This window comes from Mustelus asterias, chromosome 24 (genome assembly GCF_964213995.1).
Source record: "Mustelus asterias chromosome 24, sMusAst1.hap1.1, whole genome shotgun sequence".
Classification (NCBI taxonomy): Eukaryota; Metazoa; Chordata; class Chondrichthyes; order Carcharhiniformes; family Triakidae; genus Mustelus; species Mustelus asterias.
This window is the reverse complement of record NC_135824.1, coordinates 13,381,885-13,404,182: the sequence shown is the minus strand read 5'-3', so window position 1 is coordinate 13,404,182 and position 22,298 is coordinate 13,381,885. Positions and strand designations below refer to the sequence as shown.

The following is a 22,298-nucleotide window of genomic DNA, read 5'->3' as shown; positions in this document are numbered from 1 at the left end:
GCAATCCTAGATAACCTTCTTCACTGTCCACTATGCCACCAATCTTGGTGTCATCTGAAACTTACTAACCATACCTACTAAATTCTCATCCAAATCATTAATATAAATGACAAGTAACAGTAGACCCAGCACCGATCCCTGAGGCACAGCACTGGCCACAGGCCTCCAGTTTGAAAAACAACCCTCCACAACCATCCTCTGTCTTCTGTCATCAAGCCAATTTTGTATCCATTTGGCTATCTCACCCTGGAACGCGTGAGATTTAACCTTATGCAACAACCTACCATGCGGTACCTTGTCAAAGGCCTTGCTAAGGTCCATGTAGACAACATCAACTGCACTGCACTCATTTACCTTCTTGGTTACCCCTTCAAAAAACTCAATCAAATTTGTGAGACATGATTTTCCACTCACAAAGCCATGCTGACTGTCCCTAATCAGTACTTGCGTCTCTAAATTTCTTGTTTGGCCAGTGACTTAGCAGGAGTTGGTGGGACCCTTAACTTTGACCAGTGTAGCTAGCTAGGCAACAGAGGAAGAAGCATCAGCAATAGGGGGAGGAAGTATTCAGCTTCTATGGATCAATGAAATCCCATGATGTCAGAGAGCAGAATTCAATTGGCTAAAGTATATGACAGGTGTTATTAATGATTTATGTGAACTGAAGTTGATTGATTCAAGGCTAATGAAAGGCGGGAGAATTTGATAAAAGAAATGTATAATTGATCTATCCTAAGCTTTGTACATCAGAGTTATTGGAGAGATCAGTGTGTTCCTTGTCCAGAAAGGCCTTTTACTGTCCAATAATTTCTCCCTTTGATCATTGGTCAAATAAAAGATACGTCTTTAAACTGAGATATTGGGTTTTGTGAGTCTTTCTATTTGCTGAGGTTTCAGCGATGCCTGATCTCCAGAGAACCCTGCTAACAGTATTGTTTCTTGCGCGCCATACAGACAAAATATACTGTCCATAGAGTACATGGGGGAGAAGGAAAGAAGAGCGTGTAGAATATAGTGTTACAGTCATAGCTAGGATGTAGAGAAAGAACATTTTTAGAGAGTTTAAAGGGGTTCGGGTTAAGTTTTAAGAGCAAAGAACAAGAGTAAAAGAAAGGATTAGAGGGTATGCAAAACGTCACCACACCCCAGCGCTATCTTTCTTTCTTTGTCGCTCCGCCCTTTGCTGCCTGATAGAGTGGGATTGTTCAGCCTCGCTCATCCTGAAACCGTAAAATCCCTCCCAACGTCAACGGAACTTCCCACGCTCCACCCCTCGCCCGCTCCGATTCCCGTGGCGGGCGGTTCGGTAAAATTCCGGCTTATGTGTATTTCCACCCCGTTCTATTTTAGATTCAGACTTGAGCAGTCATTTAGGGGAAAAATGATTTCTCTGTTCCTGCCAAATAATGATTTTAACGCCATTGGTTTTGGTATTGGGTAAAGGTCCCACCGCACTCTGGTGGAGATCATTCGTAAAGGCAATTGTGAATGAAATGACATATGGGATGTTGTTGGACATTGTACCCACCTCGTGTAGGAGCACCCACCTCGTGTAGGAGCACCCACCTCGCGGAGGAGCACCCACCTCGTGTAGGAGCACCCACCTCGCGTAGGAGCACCCACCTCGTGTAGGAGCACCCACCTCGCGTAGGAGCACCCACCTCGTGTAGGAGCACCCGCCGAACTCACCTTGCCAAGGAAAGCTGTCGGGAAATCAGCGATGCTCGACCGGGTTAAAAGAACTTTCCTTACTGAGACCACAGTAGCAGGAGTGCTCCTCCGAATTCCTGAAGGCAAGTCTGGGCATCACAACAAATGTCTGATGCCCCTTGTTCCTCACCAGTGTTTCGCCCGCTTTTTACTCTCATAGCATAGCACCCCTACAGTGCAGAAGAGGCCATTTGGCTCTGCACCGACTCTCTGACAGAGTATGTTACCCAGGCAATCCACCTAACCAGCACATCTTTGGAGTGTGGGAGGAAGTCGGAACACCCGGAGGAAACCCACACAGACGTGGGGGGAATGTGCAAACTCCACACAGACCCAAGGCCGGAATTGAACCCAGATCACTGGAGCTGTGAGACAGCAGTGCTAACCACTGTGCCACCGTGCTGTCCTATGACACCTCCTGCCGGAAAAGATGAAACCCCAGACCAGCCACGTTCAAATGAGTCCGAGCAATTAAAATCTGCTGCACCTTTGACGTCCACTCTCACACGAGATTGTCGCTGCCACCCTCTGCCTTCCTGCCAGGAGTTAAAAGTCAACCTTTTTGTTTGTCATTGGTCGCTCCACCCATTAGAACTTTCTGTTTGTTTTTGCAATCGATTTCTGATTTCTACTTTTGAACTGTCATAGGAATTGGAGGAGCCTTTCGTGCCTATTCCGCTATTCATTAATATCATGACTGACCTGTGACCGATCTTCATATAATCACCATTTTCCCCAAACCCCTTAATGCATTTGATAAACATTAGGCTATCAGTCTCAGGTTTAAAGTAAGTCATTGACCTTAGCATCCACCGCCACTGGTGGAACAAATTTCCAAATTATTTCCACACTTTATGTGCATTTCCTTCCTGAAAAAGGTCTAGTTCCACCATTATGGTCCTAAACTCCCCAACCTACTTTTCTCTGACTACTCTTATCTGTTCCCACTAATATCTTAAACTTCAATCAAATCACCCTTTAACCTTTTAACTTCTTGGGATGCCACCCACAGTTTTTTAATCTCTCCTCACACCGTAACTCTGGAAGTCTAGGGCCAGGGTTTTACCGGCCCGCCCCGCCCATTGATAGGATCACGCCCGGTTTCTCAGCTCCCGCCATCTTACGAGAGACGGATTTCCGGCGAGGTCAGCGCAAGAGTCTGAATAAATTATGTTAACTAATTATAATGCTACTTTACATGGCATTAGTGAGTCTGACGCTCAATCGTCCAGGCTTGTTTGCCTTTTTGGCTCGCCGGGAGAGGTTCCCTCCAGCAAGGAAATCGCTGCTCCCCATGACTGGGGAACAATTGTGTTGGCCTCGCCGATAACCAGAGGCCATTGAAACCCCCGCCGGAGAGGCTGAGGACAAGGTGGAGATGCACCGTGGGCAATGCCAGCCTGGCACCTTGGCACTGCCAGCCTGGCACCTCAGTAATGCCCATTGGGCACTTTAGCAGTGGGCAGTGCCAGAGGGCAGAGCCTATGAGGGTGCCAGACCTATGGGGTGGCCTCAAGGGGGGGGCAGGAAGTATGGGGGCAGGGTCTATGGGGACAGGGCCTATGGGCTGGGCCTTATGTGGAAGGCCTATGTGTGCAGGGCCTATGGGGACAGGGCCAATGGGGGCAGAGCCTTTGGAGGCAGAGCCTATGGGGGCAGAGCCTATGGGGTGGGCCCTATGAGGGCAGGGCCTATGGGGACAGGGCCAATGGGGGCAGGGCCTATGGGGGCAGGGCCTATGGGGGCAGGGCCTATGGGGTGGGCCTTACGGGGGCAGGGCCTACTGGGGGCAGGTACCTATGGGCAGAGGGCCTGAAGGGGCGGCCCGATTGGGGATGAAGCTGGACGCACTGCTGATCTGCATTGCAATCAGATCTGCAGCCTCGTTGCCATTCTGATTCTATGGTTCTATGATTCACAGATCCCTGTGGTATCTAGTCACATCCAGCCAATTAGAGTAACTGACCATTATCACTACTCTTTGTCTTTGGTTCCTCAGCCAATTTTGGAAATTCAGGGTGTCTGCAATGCTACTGTTCAGAAGCTAAACGCATAAGCCGGAATTTTACCGCCCACCACAGGAATCATAGCGGCATGGGGCAGACCATGGAGAGATCTGTTGACCTCAGGCGGGATTTTATGGCTTTGGGACAAGCGAGACCGTAAAATCCTGTCCGTTGTTGCATCTATAAGATTCTGAATTCCTAAAAGGTTACAATTTCATGGAGAGAACCAATACAATGTAGGACTACTTGTGTGTCAAATAGCAAATGCAGCAACCAATAGACAAACTGAGCAGTTCCACAACCAGCGTAATTTGAATCATCGATAGTCACGGGTGAAGTACCTGAAGATTGGAGAGTGGCAAATGTTGTGCCTTTGTTTAAAAAGGGCTGCAGGGAAAAGCCTGGGAACTACAGGCCAGTGAGCCTCAAATCTGTGGTGGGTAAATTGTTGGAAGGTATTTTGAGAGACAGGATCTACAGGCATTTAGAGATGCAAGGAGTGATTATGGACAGTCAGCATGGCTTTGTGAGTGGAAAATCATGTCTCACAAATTTAATTGAGTTTTTTGAAGGGGTAACCAAGAAGGTAGATGAGGGCAGTGCAGTTGATGTTGTCTGCATGGACTTTAGCAAGGCCTTTGACAAGGTACCGCATGGTAGGTTGTTGCATAAAGTTAAATCTCACGGGATCCAGAGTGAGGTATCTAATTGGATACAAAATTGGCTTCTTGACAGAAGCCAGAGGGTAGTTGTAGAGAGTTGTTTTTCAAACTGGAGGCCTGTGACCAGCGATGTGCCTCAGGGATCAGTGCTGGGCCCACTGTTATTTGTCATTTATATTAATGATGTGGATGAGAATATAGGGGGCATGGTTAGTAAGTTTGCAGATGACACCAAGATTGGTGGCATAGTGGACAGTGAAGAAAGTTATCTCCAATTGCAACAGGATCTTGATCAATTGGGCCAGTGGGCTGACGAATGGCGGATGGAGCTTAATTTAGACGAATGCGAGGTGATGCATTTTGGTAGATTGAACCAGGGCAGGACTTACTCAGTTAATGGTCGGGCATTGGGGAGAGTTACAGAATAAAGAGATCGAGGGGTACAGGTTCATAGCTCCTTGAAAGTGGAGTCACAGGTGGACAGAGTGGTGAAGAAGGCATTCGGCATGCTTGGTTTCATCGGTCAGAACATTGAATACAGGAGTTGGGACGTCTTGTTGAAGTTGTACAAGACATTGGTAAGGCCACACTTGGAATACTGTGTGCAATTCTGGTCACCCTATTATAGAAAGGATAGTACTAAACTAGAAAGAGTGCAGAAAAGATTTACTAGGATGCTACCGGGACTTCATGGATTGAGTTATAAGGAGAGGCTGAATAGACTGGGACTTTTTTCTCTGGAGCGTAGGGGGCTGAGGGGTGACCTTAGAGAGGTCTATAAAATAATGAGGGGCATAGTCAAGGTAGGTAGTCAATATCTTTTCCCAAAGGTAGGGGATTCTAAAACTAGAGGGCATAGGTTTAAGGTGAGAGGGGAGAGATACAAAAGTGTCCAGAGGGGCAATTTTTTCACACAGAGGGTGGTGAGTGTCTGGAACAAGCTGCCAGAGGTAGTAGTAGAGGCGGGTACAATTTTATCTTTTAAAAACCATTTAGATAGTTACGTGGGTACGATGAGTATAGAGGGATATGGGCCAAATGCGGACAATTGGGATTAGCTGAGGGGTTTAGAAATATAGAAACATAGAAACATAGAAAAACTACAGCACAAACAGGCCCTTCGGCCCACAAGTTGTGCTGAACACATCCCTACCTTCTAGACCTACCTATAACCCTCCATCCTATTAAGCTCCATGTACTCATCCAGGAGTCTCTTAAAAGACCCTATTGAGTTCGCCTCCACCACCACTGACGGCAGCCGATTCCACTCGCCCACCACCCTCTGTGTGAAAAACTTACCCCTAACATCTTCCCTGTACCTACCCCCCAGCACCTTAAACCTGTGTCCTCTCATAGCAGACATTTCCACCCTGGGAAAAAGCCTCCGAGAGTCCACCCGATCTATGCCTCTCAACATCTTATATACCTCTATTAGGTCTCCTCTCATCCTTCGTCTCTCCAAGGAGAAAAGACTGAGCTCCCTCAGCCTATCCTCATAAGGCATGCCACTCAATCCAGGCAACATCCTTGTAAATCTCCTCTGCACCCTTCCAATCTTTTCCACATCCTTCCTATAGTGAGGTGACCAGAACTGAGCACAGTACTCCAAGTGGGGTCTGACGAGGGTCTTATATAGCTGCATCATTATCCCCGGACTCCTAAACTCAATCATTCGATTGATAAAGGCCAGCACACCATACGCCTTCTTAACCACCTCCTCCACCTGCGGGGCCGATTTCAGAGTCCTATGGACCCGGACCCCAAGGTCCTTCTGATCCTCTACAGTACTAAGAGTCTTTCCCTTTATATTGTACTCCTTCATCCCATTTGACCTACCAAAATGGACCACGACGCATTTATTGGGTTGAAGTCCATCTGCCACTTGTCCGCCCAGTCTTGCATCCTATCTATGTCCCTCTGTAACTTCTGACATCCCTCCAGACTATCCACAACCCCACCAACCTTCGTGTCGTCGGCAAACTTACCAACCCATCCCTCCGCTTCCTCATCCAGGTCATTTATGAAAATGACAAACAACAAGGGTCCCAGAACAGATCCCTGGGGCACACCACTGGTGACTGACCTCCATTTAGAAAAAGACCCATCTATACCCACTCTCTGCCTCCTTTGGGCAAGCCAGTTCTGGATCCACCGGGCAGCAGCCCCTTGGATCCCATGACCTCTCACTTTTTCTGGAAGCCTTGCATGGGGGACCTTATCGAACGCCTTGCTAAAATCCATATAAACCACATCTACCGCCTTCCCTTCGTCAATGTGTTTAGTCACATTTTCAAAGAACTTCACCAGGCTCGTAAGGCACGATCTGCCCTTGACAAAGCCATGCTGAATATTCTTGAGCATACTAAACCTCTCTAAATGCTCATATATCCTGTCCCTCAGGATCTTCTCCATCAGTTTACCAACCACTGAGGTTACACTCACTGGTCGGTAATTACCTGGGCTATCCCTATTCCCCTTCTTAAAAATAGGAACCACATCCGCAATCCTCCAATCCTCTGGCACCTCTCCCGTCTCCATCGACGACGCAAAGATCATCGCCAGAGGCTCTGCAATCTCTTCCCTCGCCTCCCACAGTAACCTGGGGTACATCCCATCCGGACCCGGCGACTTATCTATCTTGATGCCATTCAAAGATTCCAGCACAACCTCTTTCTTAAAGTCCACATACTCAATCCTTTCAGTCCACCGCACGCCCGCAGTACATCCACCCAGGTCCTTCTCCTCTGTGAAAACTGAGGCAAAATACTCATTGAGCACCTCTGCCATTTCTACTGGTTCCATACAGACTTTCCCACCTTCACCTTTTATAGGCCCTATTCCGTCACGTCTCATCCTTTTACTCTTCACATATTTATAGAACGCCTTAGAGTTCTCCTTAATCCTACCTGCCAGGGCCTTCTCGTGACCCCTTCTGGCTCTCCTAATTTTCTTCTTTAGTCCCTTCCTACAAGCCGTATACTCTTCTAAATCCCTATCTTCGCCAAGCTCTCTGAGCCTTTTGTACGCTTTCCTTTTCTTCTCGACTCGGTCCCGCACAGCTTTCGTGCACCACGATTCCTTTAACCGACCAACACCTTTAAAAAAAAAAGGGCGGCATGGACAAGTTGGGCTGAAGGGCCTGTTTCCATGCTGTAAACCTCTATGACTCTATGACTCTATGACAGCAGATCAGATCTAAGCTCTGCAGTCCTGCCACATCCAGTCGTGAATGGTGGTGGACAATTAAACAACTCACTGGAAGAGGAGTCTCCACAAATATCCCCATCTTCAAAACTAAGGAAATTGGGCATGTCAGCTACGACTCTCACCAACTTTTACAGATGCACCATAGAAAGCATTCTTTCTGGTTGTATCACAGCTTGGTATGGCTTCTGCTCTGCCCAAGACCGCAAGGAACTACAAAAGGCCATGAATGTAGCCCAATCCATCATGCAAACCAACCTCCCATCCATTGACTCCGTCTACACTTCCCACTGCCTCAGCAAAGCAGCCAGCATAATTAAGGACTCCACACACCCCGGACATTCTCTCTTCCACTTTCTTCCTTCGGGAAAAAGATACAAAAGTCTGAGGTCACGTACCAACCGACTCAAGAACAGCTTCTTCCCTGCTGCTGTCAGACTTTTGAATGGACTTACCTTGCATTAAGTTGATCTTTCTCTACACCCTAGCTGTGACTGTAACACTACATTCTGCACTCTCATTTCCTTCTCTATGAACGGTATGCTTTGTCTGCATAGCGCTCAAGAAACAATACTTTTCACTGTATGTTCATACATGTGGAGGTGGAGGAGTGGCATTGTTAACCAAGGATAGTTTAATGGCTGCGGAAAGGCACTTCGAGGGGAATCTGCACACTGAGGTAATATGGGCTGAGGTTAGAAATAGGAAAGGAGCGGTCACGTTGTTAGGAGTTTACTATAGGCCCCCAAATAGTAATAGAGATGTGGAGGAAGAAATTGCTAAGCAGATTATGGATATGTGTGGGGGTCACAGGGTAGTTGTCATGGGGGACTTTAACTTTCCAAATATTGATTGGAACCTCTGTAGGACAAATAGTTCGGATGGGGCAGTTTTTGTGCAGTGTGTGCAGGAGGGTTTCCTTACACAATATATGGAAAGGTCGACAAGAGGTGAGGCACATTGGATTTGGTACTGGGAAATGAACCGGGCCAAGTGTTAGATTTGGTTGTGGGAAAGCACTTTGGAGATAGGGACCACAATTCGGTGTCTTTTGTTATTGCAATGGAGAGGGATAGGGCCGTACGGCAGGGCAAGGTTTACAATTGGGGGAGAGGTAATTATGATGCGATTAGGCAAGAATTAGGGGGCATAAGTTGAGAACAGAAATTGTCAGGGAAAGGCACTAATGAAAAGTGGAACTTTTTCAAGGAACAAATACTGGGTGTCCTTGATAGGTATGTCCCTGTCAGGCAGGGAGGAAATGGCCGAGTGAGGGAACCATGGTTCACGAAAGAGGTGGAATGTCTTGTGAAAAGGAAGAGGGAAGCTTATGTAGGGATGAGGAAACAAGGTTCAGATGGCTCGATTGAGGGTTACAAGTTAGCAAGGAACGAGCTGAAAAAGGGGCTTAGGAGAGCTAGGAGGGGACATGAGAAGTCCTTGGCGGGTCGGATCAAGGAAAACCCCAAGGCTTTTTACTCTTATGCGAGGAATAAAAGAATGACCAGGGTGAGGTTAGGGCCGGTCAAGGACAGTAGTGAGAACTTGTGTATGGAGTCAGTAGAGATAGGCGAGGTGATGAATGAATACTTTTCTTCAGTGTTCACCAAGGAGAAGGGCCATGTTTTTGAGGAAGAGAAGGTGTTACAGGCTAATAGCCTGGAGGAAATAGATGTTCGGAGGGAGGATGTGCTGGCAGTTTTGAATAAACTGAAGGTCGATAAGTCCCCTGGGCCTGATGAAATATATCCTAGGATTCTTTGGGAGGCAAGGGATGAGATTGCAGAGCCTTTGGCTTTGATCTTTGTGTCCTCACTGCCCACGGGGATGGTGCCAGAGGACTGGAGAATGGCGAATGTTGTTCCTCTGTTTAAGAAAGAGAATAGAAATTACCCTGGTAATTATAGACCGGTTAGTCTTACTTCGGTGGTTGTTAAATTGATGGAAAAGGTCCTTAGGGATGGGATTTACGACCATTTAGAAAGATGTGGATTAATCCGGGATAGTCAGCACGGATTCGTGAAGGGCAAGTCGTGCCTCACAAATTTGATTGAATTTTTTGAGGAGGTAACTAAGTGTGTTGATGAAGGTAGGGCAGTTGATGTCATATACATGGATTTTAGTAAGGCCTTTGATAAGGTCCCCCATGGTCGGCTTATGAAAGTGAGGAGGTGTGGGATAGAGGGAAAGTTGGCCGATTGGATCGGTAACTGGCTGTCTGATCGAAGACAGAGGGTGGTGGTGGATGGAAAATTTTCGGACTGGAGGCAGGTTGCTAGCGGAATGCCACAGGGATCAGTGCTTGGTCCTCTGCTCTTTGTGGTTTTTATTAATGACTTAGAGGAGGGGGCTGAAGGGTGGATCAGTAAATTTGCTGATGACACCAAGATTGGTGGAGTAGTGGATGAGGTGGACGGCTGTTGTAGGCTGCAAAGAGACATAGATAGGATGCAAAGCTGGGCTGAAAAATGGCAAATGGAGTTTAACCCTGATAAATGTGAGGTGATTCATTTTGGTAGGAGTAATTTAAATGTGGATTACAGGGTCAAAGGTAGGGTTCTGAAGACTGTGGAGGAACAGAGAGATCTTGGGGTCCATATCCACAGATCTCTAAAGGTTGCCAGTCAAGTGGATAGAGCTGTGAAGAAGGCCTATAGCGTGTTAGCTTTTATTAACAGGGGGTTGGAGTTTAAGAGCCGTGGGGTTATGCAGCAACTGTACAGGACCTTGGTGAGACCACATTTGGAATATTGTGTGCAGTTCTGGTCACCTCACTATAAGAAGGATGTGGAAGCGCTGGAAAGAGTGCAGAGGAGATTTACCAGGATGCTGCCTGGTTTGGAGGGTAGGTCTTATGAGGAAAGGTTGAGGGAGCTAGGGCTGTTCTCTCTGGAGCGGAGGAGGCTGAGGGGAGACTTAATAGAGGTTTATAAAATGATGAAGGGGATAGATAGAGTGAACGTTCAAAGACTATTTCCTCGGGTGGATGGAGCTATTACAAGGGGGCATAACTATAGGGTTCGTGGTGGGAGATATAGGAAGGATATCAGAGGTAGGTTCTTTACGCAGAGAGTGGTTGGGGTGTGGAATGGACTGCCTGCAGTGATAGTGGAGTCAGACACTTTTGGAACATTTAAGCGGTTATTGGATAGGCACATGGAGCACACCAGGATGATAGGGAGTGGGATAGCTTGATCTTGGTTTCAGATAAAGCTCGGCACAACATCGTGGGCCAAAGGGCCTGTTCTGTGCTGTACTGTTCTATGATCTATGTCAGAAGTTGCAGCGAGACATAGATAGAATGCAAGACTGGGCGGAGAAGTGGCAGATGGACTTCAACCCGGATAAGTGTGTGGTGATCCATTTTGGCAGATCCAATGGGATGAAGCAGCAGTATAGTATGAAGGGTACCATTCTTAGCAGTGTAGAGGATCAGAAGGACCTTGGGGTCCGGGTACATAGGACTCTTAAATCGGCCTCGCAGGTGGAGGATGCGGTCAAGAAGGCGTACGGCGTACTGGCCTTCATTAATCGAGGGATTGAGTTTAGGAGTCGGGAGATAATGCTGCAGCTTTATAGGACCCTGGTTAGACCCCACTTGGAGTACTGCGCGCAGTTCTGGTCACCTCATTACAGGAAAGATGTTGAAGCCATTGAAAGGGTGCAGAGGAGATTTACAAGGATGTTGCTTGGATTGGGGGGCATGCCTTATGAGGATAGGTTGAGGGAGCTTGGTCTCTTCTCCCTGGAGAGACGAAGGATGAGAGGTGACCTGATAGAGGTTTACAAGATGTTGAGAGGTCTGGATAGGGTAGACTCTCAGAGGCTATTTCCAAGGGCTGAAATGGTTGCTACGAGAGGACACAGGTTTAAGGTGCTGGGGGGTAGGTACAGAGGAGATGTCAGGGGTAAGTTTTTCACTCAGAGGGTGGTGGGTGAGTGGAATCGGCTGACGTCGGTGGTGGTGGAGGCAAACTCGTTGGGGTCTTTTAAGAGACTTCTGGATGAGTACATGGGATTTAATGGGATTGAGGGCTATAGATAGGCCTAGAGGTGGGGATGTGATCGGCGCAACTTGTGGGCCGAAGGGCCTGTTTGTGCTGTGGCTTTCTATGTTCTATGTTCTATATGTGACAATAATAACTCAAATCAAATCAAAGCAAATCAAATCAAAATCAATGATGGAGGAGCCCAGCATATCAGTGAAAAAGTTAAGGCTAGCAAGGCTGTATTGAGGTCTGGACCTGAATGACCCTAGTGGAACCCAAACTGAATGTCAGTGAGCAGGTTATTTCCAAGCAAGTTCCACTTGATAGCACTATTGATGATCCTTTCTATCACTTTTCATAGAATCATAGAATCCCTACAGTTCAGAAGGAGGCCACTCGGCCCATCGAGTCTGCACCGACCACAATCCCATTCCCATAACCCCACACATTTACCCTGCTAATCCCCCTGACACTAGGGTCAATTCAGCATGGCCAATCAACCTAACCCGCACATCTTTGGAGTGTCGGAAGAAACCGGAGCTCCCGGAGGAAACCCATACAGACCACAGGAAGAACATGCAAACTCCACACAGACAGTGACCCGAGGCCGGAATTGAACCCGGGTCCCTGACACTGAGGCAGCAGTGCTAACCACTGTCCCACCGTGCCGCCCATTAACAAGATGGCAGATGCACCCAAGATAGGTGCCACAGATTTCTCAGCAAGCCATCCGGACGTCAGTGTTACACAATCTCGCTAAAACTCTGTCTCCCTCATGAGGGATTTCAATCATCACTTTCGAAGATTTAGGCCAGAATTTTCCGGACGTTCACGGAGATTCTCCGGAAACGCTGGCAGCGCACTCCCGACCGTGTGTTACCTACCGGCGTGGGATGACGTCTATGGTAATTCCCATTGACAGTGGCATTACCAGAGAATCCCACCGCTAGCAAACAACTCTCCACCTCCCACCGGTGGGAAATATGCAGCTGGGAGGCCAGAGAATCTCACCCCTAGTCTCTGAATTCCCTTCAAATGTTGCTTACAGTTAGACTGCTCACACCCAGATGGGTAAATCTTTTCCCCTGAGAGATCTCCAGCCCATTCTCCACCGTGCTGTGGAGAATGGGATGGAGTGCTTACAGGGAGTGGGGTGTGAAGAGCTGTAGTTGAGGTAGCTGTGGGAGTTGGTGGGTTTGTAATGAATGTTAGCGGTCAGTCTATCATCAAAAATGGAGACAGAGAAGTCATGGAAGGAAGGGAAGTGTTGGAGATAGGCCATGTGAAGACGAGAGAGGGGTGGAAATTAGAAGCAAAATCAATAGATTTTTTCCAGGTGTAGACAAGAGCGTAAAGCGGTACTGATGTAATGGAGGAAGAGCTGTGGGAGAGGGTTCTGAGTAGGACTGGAACAAAGAATGCTCCATGTACCCTACAAGAAGACAGGCATAACTGGCGCCCATGCTGGTACACATAGCCACACCTTTTAATTACAGGATCCATTGAACGGTGAGGGGGAGGAGGGTTCCTGCCCAAAAATGGTAACATTGCAACGGAGGTGATGGAAGAAGAGTTCAGCATCATGCTGAGCCCGAAACTCAATGAGGTGAGAGTGCAAAGGGATCAAGTCCTTTGCTGATTACGGAACATTCAGCATCAGAGAAGGGAAAGTCAGAGGGAGAGAGAATACATGGCAAGAGCTGGGATTGGAAGAAAGAATGGGGTCAAAGGAATGGGAAGGTGTGGAGGATCTCGGGTGGTTTTTGGTATCCATAAATTGCTGGAGCTTGTATTCCTTAACACCTGAAAGGAAGAGAAAGAGCTTTTTGTTAAGGCGTCGGATAAGGCAAAGAATGAAATGGAACTAGGGACAGGAACAGCTTTGTGATAGGGTGAGTCGAGGATGTACATATGGCGATGCATGGCACTGAGTGTGGATCTCAGAATATGGCGAGGACAATACTCTGAGGGGTGTTGTATGTCCCGGAAATATATTTAATCCTGGATAGATTCAAAACATGAGGGATGGAGCTTGAGCTGGAAGGCATGTGGCATGAATTGGAGACAGGAATAGTCACCGAGGAAAGAGACGTGGATGTGGAAGTGAGTTTTGGTAAATACCTTGTCAAACTCCAAAAGCGAGATGAAAAACAATGAAAGTGAATGTGGTAAAAGAGAAGAACAGAAATCTCATCAAAGAGAGGAGTAGTCCTTCTTCGGGGCATTCCTGGAAGGGTAATGGCCATGAATTAAACACTCAAATCTGTTAAAGCTCTCGAAGGATTTGATACTTTTCAATGAGGTCACATTTCACTGTTCTAAACTCGAAATAATAAGGGAATATTCTACTCATTTGTTACTCATAAGACAATCCTCACAACCTGGGAATCCACCTTGTGAACCCTAAGTCAGTTCTTTCATAGGTAGGGAGACCAAAACTGTTCTCAACAAGAGCTCTCACCCAAGTCTTTCTTATTCTGCTGCTTTAACCCCATTGCAATGAAGCGAAACATACCATTTGCAATCCTAATTACTTCATGTACCTGAATGTTAACTTTGTGTGATTTGGTTAGAAGCTTATAACGACACCTAAATCCCTGTCAAATGCAATATTCACGAGTCTCTCACTGAGAAATATTCTGCTTTGCCTAGCTTCTTACCAAAGTGAATAATTTCACTTACCCCATGAGCATGTCTGCAACAATGATGTGTTTACTGACATTACATCTCTGGGCTGAATGAGTAACTTCTCATTTGAAATATAGTTTGGGATGCCTTAGAAGCAGATTGTTTTGGATGTGTCGGTTGTGAGCATGGAGCTGCCAGTTCCAACACAGGATCAGGGAACAGCAAGTTCTACAATAGCGCATCAAGAAAGACCATTTCCAGCGAGGTGTATCAGAGAGCGCAAGAACAAAGAACAAAGAACAGTACAGCACAGGAAACAGGCCCTTCGGCCCTCCAAGCCTGTGCCGCTCCTTGGTCCAACTAGACCAATCGTTTGTATCCCTCCATTCCCAGGCTGCTCATGTGACTATCCAGGTAAGTCTTAAACGATGTCAGCGTGCCTGCCTCCACCATCCTACTTGGCAGCGCATTCCAGACCCCCACCACCCTCTGTGTAAAAAACGTCCCTCTGATGTCTGAGTTATACTTCGCCCCTCTCAGCTTGAGCCCGTGACCCCTCGTGATCGTCACCTCCGACCTGGGAAAAAGCTTCCCACTGTTCACCCTATCTATACCCTTCATAATCTTGTACACCTCTATTAGATCTCCCCTCATTCTCCGTCTTTCCAAGGAGAACAACCCCAGTCTACCCAATCTCTCCTCATAGCTAAGATCCTCCATACCAGGCAACATCCTGGTAAACCTTCTCTGCACTCTCTCCAATGCCTCCACGTCCTTCTGGTAGTGCGGCGACCAGAACTGGACGCAGTACTCCAAATGTGGCCTAACCAGCGTTCTATACAGCTGCATCATCAGACTCCAGCTTTTATACTCTATACCCCGTCCTATAAAGGCAAGCATACCATATGCCTTCTTCACCACCTTCTCCACCTGTGTTGCCACCTTCAAGGATTTGTGGACTTGCACACCTAGGTCCCTCTGTGTTTCTATACTCCTGATGACTCTGCCATTTATTGTATAACTCCTCCCTACATTATTTCTTCCAAAATGCATCACTTCGCATTTATCCGGATTAAACTCCATCTGCCACCTCTCCGCCCAATTTTCCAGCCTATCTATATCCTGCTGTATTGCCCGACAATGCTCTTCGCTATCCGCAATTCCAGCCATCTTCGTGTCATCCGCAAACTTGCTGACTACACCAGTTACACCTTCTTCCAAATCATTTATATATATCACAAATAGCAGAGGTCCCAGTACAGAGCCCTGCGGAACACCACTGGTCACAGACCTCCAGCCGGAAAAAGACCCTTCGACCACTACCCTCTGTCTCCTATGGCCAAGCCAGTTCTCCACCCATCTAGCCACTTCTCCTTGTATCCCATGAGCCTTAACCTTCTTAACCAACCTGCCATGTGGGACTTTGTCAAATGCCTTACTGAAATCCATATAGACGACATCCACAGCCCTTCCTTCATCAACCGTTTTTGTCACTTCCTCAAAAAACTCCACCAAATTTGTAAGGCACGACCTCCCTCTTACAAAACCATGCTGTCTGTCACTAATGAGATTGTTCCGTTCTAAATGCACATACATCCTGTCTCTAAGAATCCTCTCCAACAACTTCCCTACCACGGACGTCAAGCTCACCGGCCTATAATTTCCTGGGTTATCCCTGCTACCCTTCTTAAACAACGGGACCACATTCGCTATCCTCCAATCCTCAGGGACCTCACCCGTGTCCAAAGAAGCGACAAAGATTTCCGTCAGAGGCCCAGCAATTTCACCTCTCGTCTCCCTGAGCAGTCGAGGATAGATGCCATCAGGCCCTGGGGCTTTGTCAGTTTTAATGTTCCCTAAAAAACCTAACACTTCCTCTCTTGTAATGGAGATTTTCTCTAACGGGTCAACACCTCCCTCTGAGACACTCCCGGTTAACACGCCCCTCTCCTTCGTGAATACCAATGCAAAGTATTCATTTAGGATCTCCCCTATTCCCTTGCGTTCTAAGCATAATTCCCCTCCTTTGTCCCTGAGAGGTCCGATTTTCTCCCTGACAACTCTTTTGTTCCTAACGTATGAATAGAATGCCTTAGGATTCTCCTTAATCCTGCCTGCCAAGAACATCTCGTGACCTCTTTTTGCCCTTCTAACTCCCCGTTTGAGATCTTTCCTACTCTCTTTGTATTCCTCCAGAGCTCCATCTGTTTTCAGTTGCCTGGACTTAACGTACGCCTCCCTTTTCATTTTAATCAGATCCTCAATTTCCCTGGTTATCCACGGCTCTCGAATCCTACCTTTCCTATCTTTCCTTTTTACAGGCACATGCCTATCCTGCAGCCTTATCAATAGTTCCTTAAAAGACTCCCACATGCCAGACGCGGACTTACCCTCGAACATCCTCTCCCAATCAACATCCACCAATTCTTGCCTAATCCGGCTATAGTCAGCCTTCCCCCAATTTAGCACCCTGCCCGTAGGACAGCACTCATCCTTGTCCATTATTATCCTAAAGTTAACAGAGTTGTGGTCACTATTTGCCACATGTTCCCCTACCGAAACTTTGACAACCTGACCGGGCTCATGTCCCAGAACTAGGTCCAGTATAGCCCCCTCTCTAGTCGGGCTATCTACATACTGTTCCAAAGAACCTTCCAGTACGCATTTTACAAATTCCTCCCCGTCCGGTCCCCCAGCTCTAAGCACTTTCCAGTCTGTGCCAGGGAAATTAAAGTCCCCCACTACAACAACCCTATGTTTTCTGCACCTGTCCAGAATCTCCTGACATATCCTTTCCTCCACTTCCCGTGGGCTGTTGGGTGGTCTGTAGTACACCCCCAGCATAGTGACTGCACCCTTCCTGTTTCTGAGTTCCACCCACAGCGACTCAGTACATGACCCCTCTAAGTTGTCTACCCTCTGCACCGCGGTAATATGCTCCTTAACTAATATCGCTACTCCCCCACCTTTTTTAGCCCCTCCTCTGTCTCGCCTAAAACACTTATACCCCGGAATATTCAGCTGCCAGTCCTGTCCTGTCCTCCTGTAACAGGGGTGGTTGATGACAGGGATGATGATTGCACAGGGTTCAGCACCATTCACAACTCCTCAAATACTGAAAAAGTCTGTGCCTGCATGCAGCACCGCCTGACCTTAAGTTGATAAGTGGAATAAAGCAGACGCGCCACACAAGTGCCAGGCACTGAGCATCTTCAACAAGGAAGAATCTAACCAACTTCCCTTGACCTTCAATTACATTACCATCACTGCATCCCCCATCAGCAACATCCTGGGGCTTACCATTGAGGCGAAGGTTAACTGGACCCGGCAGATAAATACTACAGGAGCAGGTCAGAGGCTATGAATTCTCCAGTCAGTAACTTTACCTCCTCACAGCCAAAGCTTGTCCAGCAAGATACAAGTCTTGAGTGTAGTAGAAAACTCCCTACTTGCCCAGATGAATTTGTTCCAAAAAATTCAAGAAGATGAACACTATCCAGAAGAAAGTAACTCAATCGATTGGGCATTTATCCACCACTGCTGCCTCATAGCAGCAATGTGTGCCAACTACAAGATGCACCACAGCAATTCACCAAGCATCTTCCAATTCCATATTGGCAGACACCACCACCCTAGAAGGGCATGAGCAGGAGATGTATTTGAATTTCCCTACCTGCAAGTTCACCTCCTTGCCACATCCTATTTTGACTCAGAACTATATCAACATTCCTTAATCATCAAAATCCTGGACTCCCTTCCTAACAGCACTGTAGGTGGATGCGCATCACACAGTTCAAATTGATGGTTCATCACCAGCTGCTCAAGTACCAGTTAAAGATGGGTAAAAATAATTGGCCTTTTCAATGGGAGTTGCTTCCCATAAATGAATTATTGAAAGCAAAATGAAATTCCACCGCAGAGACCTTGGGATTACCACCTTATTTCTTTCTGCTTTCAGCTGGCCTGTCGTGTTCTTCTGTTCTCATATTTTATGATGTGGAGATGCCGGCGTTGGACTGGGGTGAACGCAGTAAGAAGTCTCACAACACCAGGTTAAAGTCCAACAGGTTTATTTGGTAGCAAATACCATAAGCTTTCGGAGCGCTGCTCCTTCGTCAGATGGAGTGGAATTTCCACTCCATCTGACGAAGGAGCAGCGCTCCGAAAGCTTATGGTATTTGCTACCAAATAAACCTGTTGGACTTTAACCTGGTGTTGGGAGACTTCTTACTCATATTTTATGTCATGGATGTAAGCTTCAGATTTCAGCTGTAGTTTAGAATAAATATTCTTGCACCTGCTGAGCTGTGATTTCAGTGCCACTGGTTCTGAGAGTGGATTAAAGTGCCACCAAACTCCAATAGAGATAGTTCAGGAATATAATTGTGGGTGAAGTTATATACATGGGTCCCTCACTGCAGCTGCCCCTCCGCCCTTCTGCCCCAAGGAGGAGACCAGGGGCCCTTGAGCACTGACAGGGAGGAAGGAGGAGAACCTTTTCTCACACAAAAGTAATAATGGGGCCCACAGCAAATTGTAAAGTCAACTTACCTCACGGGATCATTAGCAGCAGCAGTGCTCCTCTGTATCCCTGAAGGAAAGTCTGAGCACTGCCATGTAAATTTGGGTCTCCGCTCTAACAAGAGCGGAGAATGCTGGAAAAACACAGCAGGTCTGTCAGCATCTGCGAAGAGAGAAAGAAAGTTAAAGTTTTCAGTCTGTGCGACTCCTCCACAGAGCTGTCTCCACTGCTCTGGGTTTCTCCTCACAGCTCCCTCCTATTTTTATTCTCTGTCTTGTTCTGTTGGAATTGGCCAAACAGTAGGGCACCGCATTCAACTAAGCCCTGGCAGTTAAAATCCGTTAGTCCACCAAGATTCTGACTTCCACCCCCCACACGAGATTACTGTTGACACACGCAGTTTCCTATTAGGGGCTGACATCAACTTTCTTGTGTTTCATTGCTGTACACATTTGACCTATCTCTCAGTAACTGGTGCATTCTGTTTGTGGTTTCTGTTGATTTCCAATTTCTGCAAGTGCTATTGTGAATGGTCATAGGAATAGCAGGAGGCCATTTAGCCCCTCATGTCTTTTCTGCCATTTTGTGATAGTACCTGTGACCTATCTCCATATAACCAACTTTGCCCAAAATCCCTTAATGTATTTGAATAACAAAATACTATGCATTTCAGTATTAACATTAATAACAGGCCCAATATCATCGACCATAAATAGAACAGAGTTTTGAATTTATTCCCTATGTACCTTATCTGCTCCCACTGTTATAAACAAAATTTAGAAACATAGAAACATAGAAAAACGACAGCACAAACAGGCCCTTTGGCCGCACAAGCTGTGCCGAACATATCCCTACCTTTTAGGCCTACCTATAACCCTCCATCCTATTAAGTCCCATGTACTCATCCAGGAGTCTCTTAAAAGACCCTATTGAGTTTGCCTCCATCACCACTGACGGCAGCCGATTCCACTCGCCCACCACCCTCTGTGTGAAAAACTTCCCCCTAACATTTCCCCTGTACCTAACCCCCAGCACCTTAAACCTGTGTCCTCTCGTAGCACCCATTTCCACCCTGGGAAAAAGCCTCTGAGAGTCCACCCGATCTATGCCTCCCAACATCTTATATACCTCTATTAGGTCTCCTCTCATCCTACATCTCTCCAAGGAGAAAAGACTGAGCTCCCACAGCCTATCCTCATAAGGCATGCCACTCAATCCAGGCAACATCCTTGTAAATCTCCTCTGCACCCTTTCAATCTTTTCCACATCCTTCCTGTAATGAGGCGACCAGAACTGAGCACAGTACTCCAAGTGGGGTCTGACGAGAGTTTTATATAGCTGCATCATTATCCCCGGACTCCTAAACTCAATCCCTCGATTGATAAAGGCCAACACACCATACGCCTTCTTAACCACCTCCTCCACCTGCGGGGCCGATTTCAGAGTCCTATGGACCCGGACCCCAAGGTCCTTCTGATCCTCTACAGTACTAAGAGTCTTTCCCTTTATATTGGACTCCTTCATCCCATTTGACCTGCCAAAATGGACCACTACGCATTTATCTGGGTTGAAGTCCATCTGCCACTTCTCCGCTCAGTCTTGCATCCTATCTATGTCCCTCTGTAACTTCTGACATCCCTCCAGACTATCCACAACCTCACCAACCTTCGTGTCGCGGCAAACTTACCAACCCATCCCTCCGCTTCCTCATCCAGGTCATTTATGAAAATGACAAACAGCAAGGGTCCCAGAACAGATCCCTGGGGCACACCACTGGTGACCGACCTCCATTTAGAAAAAGACCCATCTATACCCACTCTCTGCCTCCTTTGGGCAAGCCAGTTCTGGATCCACCGGGCAGCAGCCCCTTGGATCCCATGCCCTCTCACTTTTTCTAGAAGCCTTGCATGGGGGACCTTATCGAATGCCTTGCTAAAATCCATATCAACCACATCTACTGCTTTCCCTTCGTCAATGTGTTTAGTCACATTTTCAAAGAACTCCACCAGGCTCGTAAGGCACGATCTGCCCTTGACAAAGCCATGCTGAGTATTCTTGAGCATACTAAACCTCTCTAAATGCTCATAAATCTTGTCCCTCAGGATCTTCTCCATCAGCTTACCAACCACTGAGGTTAGACTCACCGGTCGGTAATTTCCTGGGCTATCCCTATTCCCCTTCTTGAAAAGAGGAACCACATCCGCAATCCTCCAATCCTCCGGCACCTCTCCCATCTCCATCGACGACGCAAAGATCATCGCCAGAGGCTCTGCAATCTCTTCCCTCGCCTCCCACAGTAACCTGGGGTACATCCCATCCGGACCCGGCAACTTATCTATCTTGATGCCATTCAAAGATTCCAGCACAACCCCTTTCTTAAAGTCCACATACTCAATCCTTTCAGTCCACCGCACGCCCGCAGTACATCCACCCAGGTCCTTCTCCTCTGTGAAAACCGAGGCAAAATACTCATTAAGCACCTCTGCCATTTCTACTGGTTCCGTACAGACTTTCCCGCCTTCACCTTTTATAGGCCTTATTCCTTCACGTCTCATCCTTTTACTTTTCACATATTTATAGAACGCCTTAGGGTTTTCCTTAATCCTACCTGCCAAGACCTTCTCGTGACCCCTTCTGGCTCTCCTAATTTCCTTCTTTAGTCCCTTCCTACAAGCCATATACTCATCTCGATCCCTATCTTCGCCAAGCTCTCTGAACCTTTTGTATGATTTCCTTTTCTTCTCGACTAGGTCCCGCACAGCTTTCGTGCCCCATTGTTCCTTTAACCTACCAACTCTTCCCTGTCTGCTCAGAACGTTGTCCTGTAGAACTCTAGACAGACATTCCTTGAAAAACTGCTACCTCTCTTCAGTACATTTCCCCGAGAATACCTCCTTCCAATTTACTCCTCTAATTTGCTGCCTTATGTCTTCATATTTCCCCTTACTCCATATAAATGCTTTCCTAGCTTGTGCAGTCGGGAATGGGTTAATGAACTTTGTCACACTTAAACATTAAGACCCAAACTCTGTGATTTTGTTGAGAACACTGCAGAGTCCATGTTTTTGTCAGAGTTCGGTGTTTTTCATGTCTGTGCCAGATAAAAGGAACAGCTATTCCTCTGTCTCCATTTGTTATCAAGAAATGCGATTAACCCAGCTCGAAATAAGCTAAACAGTCTCCATTTTCATGTACCTTTGTTTAACACGATGAAGTTGACATGTATGCCTTCTGTCTTTGTATAACCATAGATTCATATATATATATATTCATCATATGTTATTCATCTTATCCTGATATAAAGTATTATACAAACCTGTATGTAGATTAGTTAATTTGTTTGTGCAAAACCTGTGATGTTGTTTCAAGGATATAAATGACGAACAATCGTGGCCTTGGAGATCGAACAAACTACGCAGAGGAAGATACTGCTAATACAACAAGAATCTCACCATGAACAATGACAGACATCTTAGAGAATTGCAATGTAATGAGGGCGGGGCCCGGGACATATATAAACTCTGTTCTTCCTTGTGTTCGATGAGAAGGCTGGGGGTCCACTGTTAGGAACCTCACT

General features: G+C 46.9%; 1 pseudogene across 2 annotated transcripts in view; it reads right to left on the bottom strand.

Annotated features, from left to right (window-relative positions):
* LOC144511222 (UDP-glucuronosyltransferase 2A2 pseudogene) overlaps positions 1-22,298 on the bottom strand; it is a 61,611-nt pseudogene that overhangs the window by 7,760 nt on the left and 31,553 nt on the right. The window contains exon 1 of one of the 2 annotated variants that reach the window (XR_013500775.1): positions 1,690-2,204. The exons of the other annotated variant lie outside the window; for it this stretch is intronic. The product of XR_013500775.1 is annotated as a UDP-glucuronosyltransferase 2A2 pseudogene, transcript variant X2 (transcript). Of the gene's footprint in view, positions 1-1,689; positions 2,205-22,298 lie in introns of those variants that run through there. 2 annotated transcript variants of the gene reach the window in all.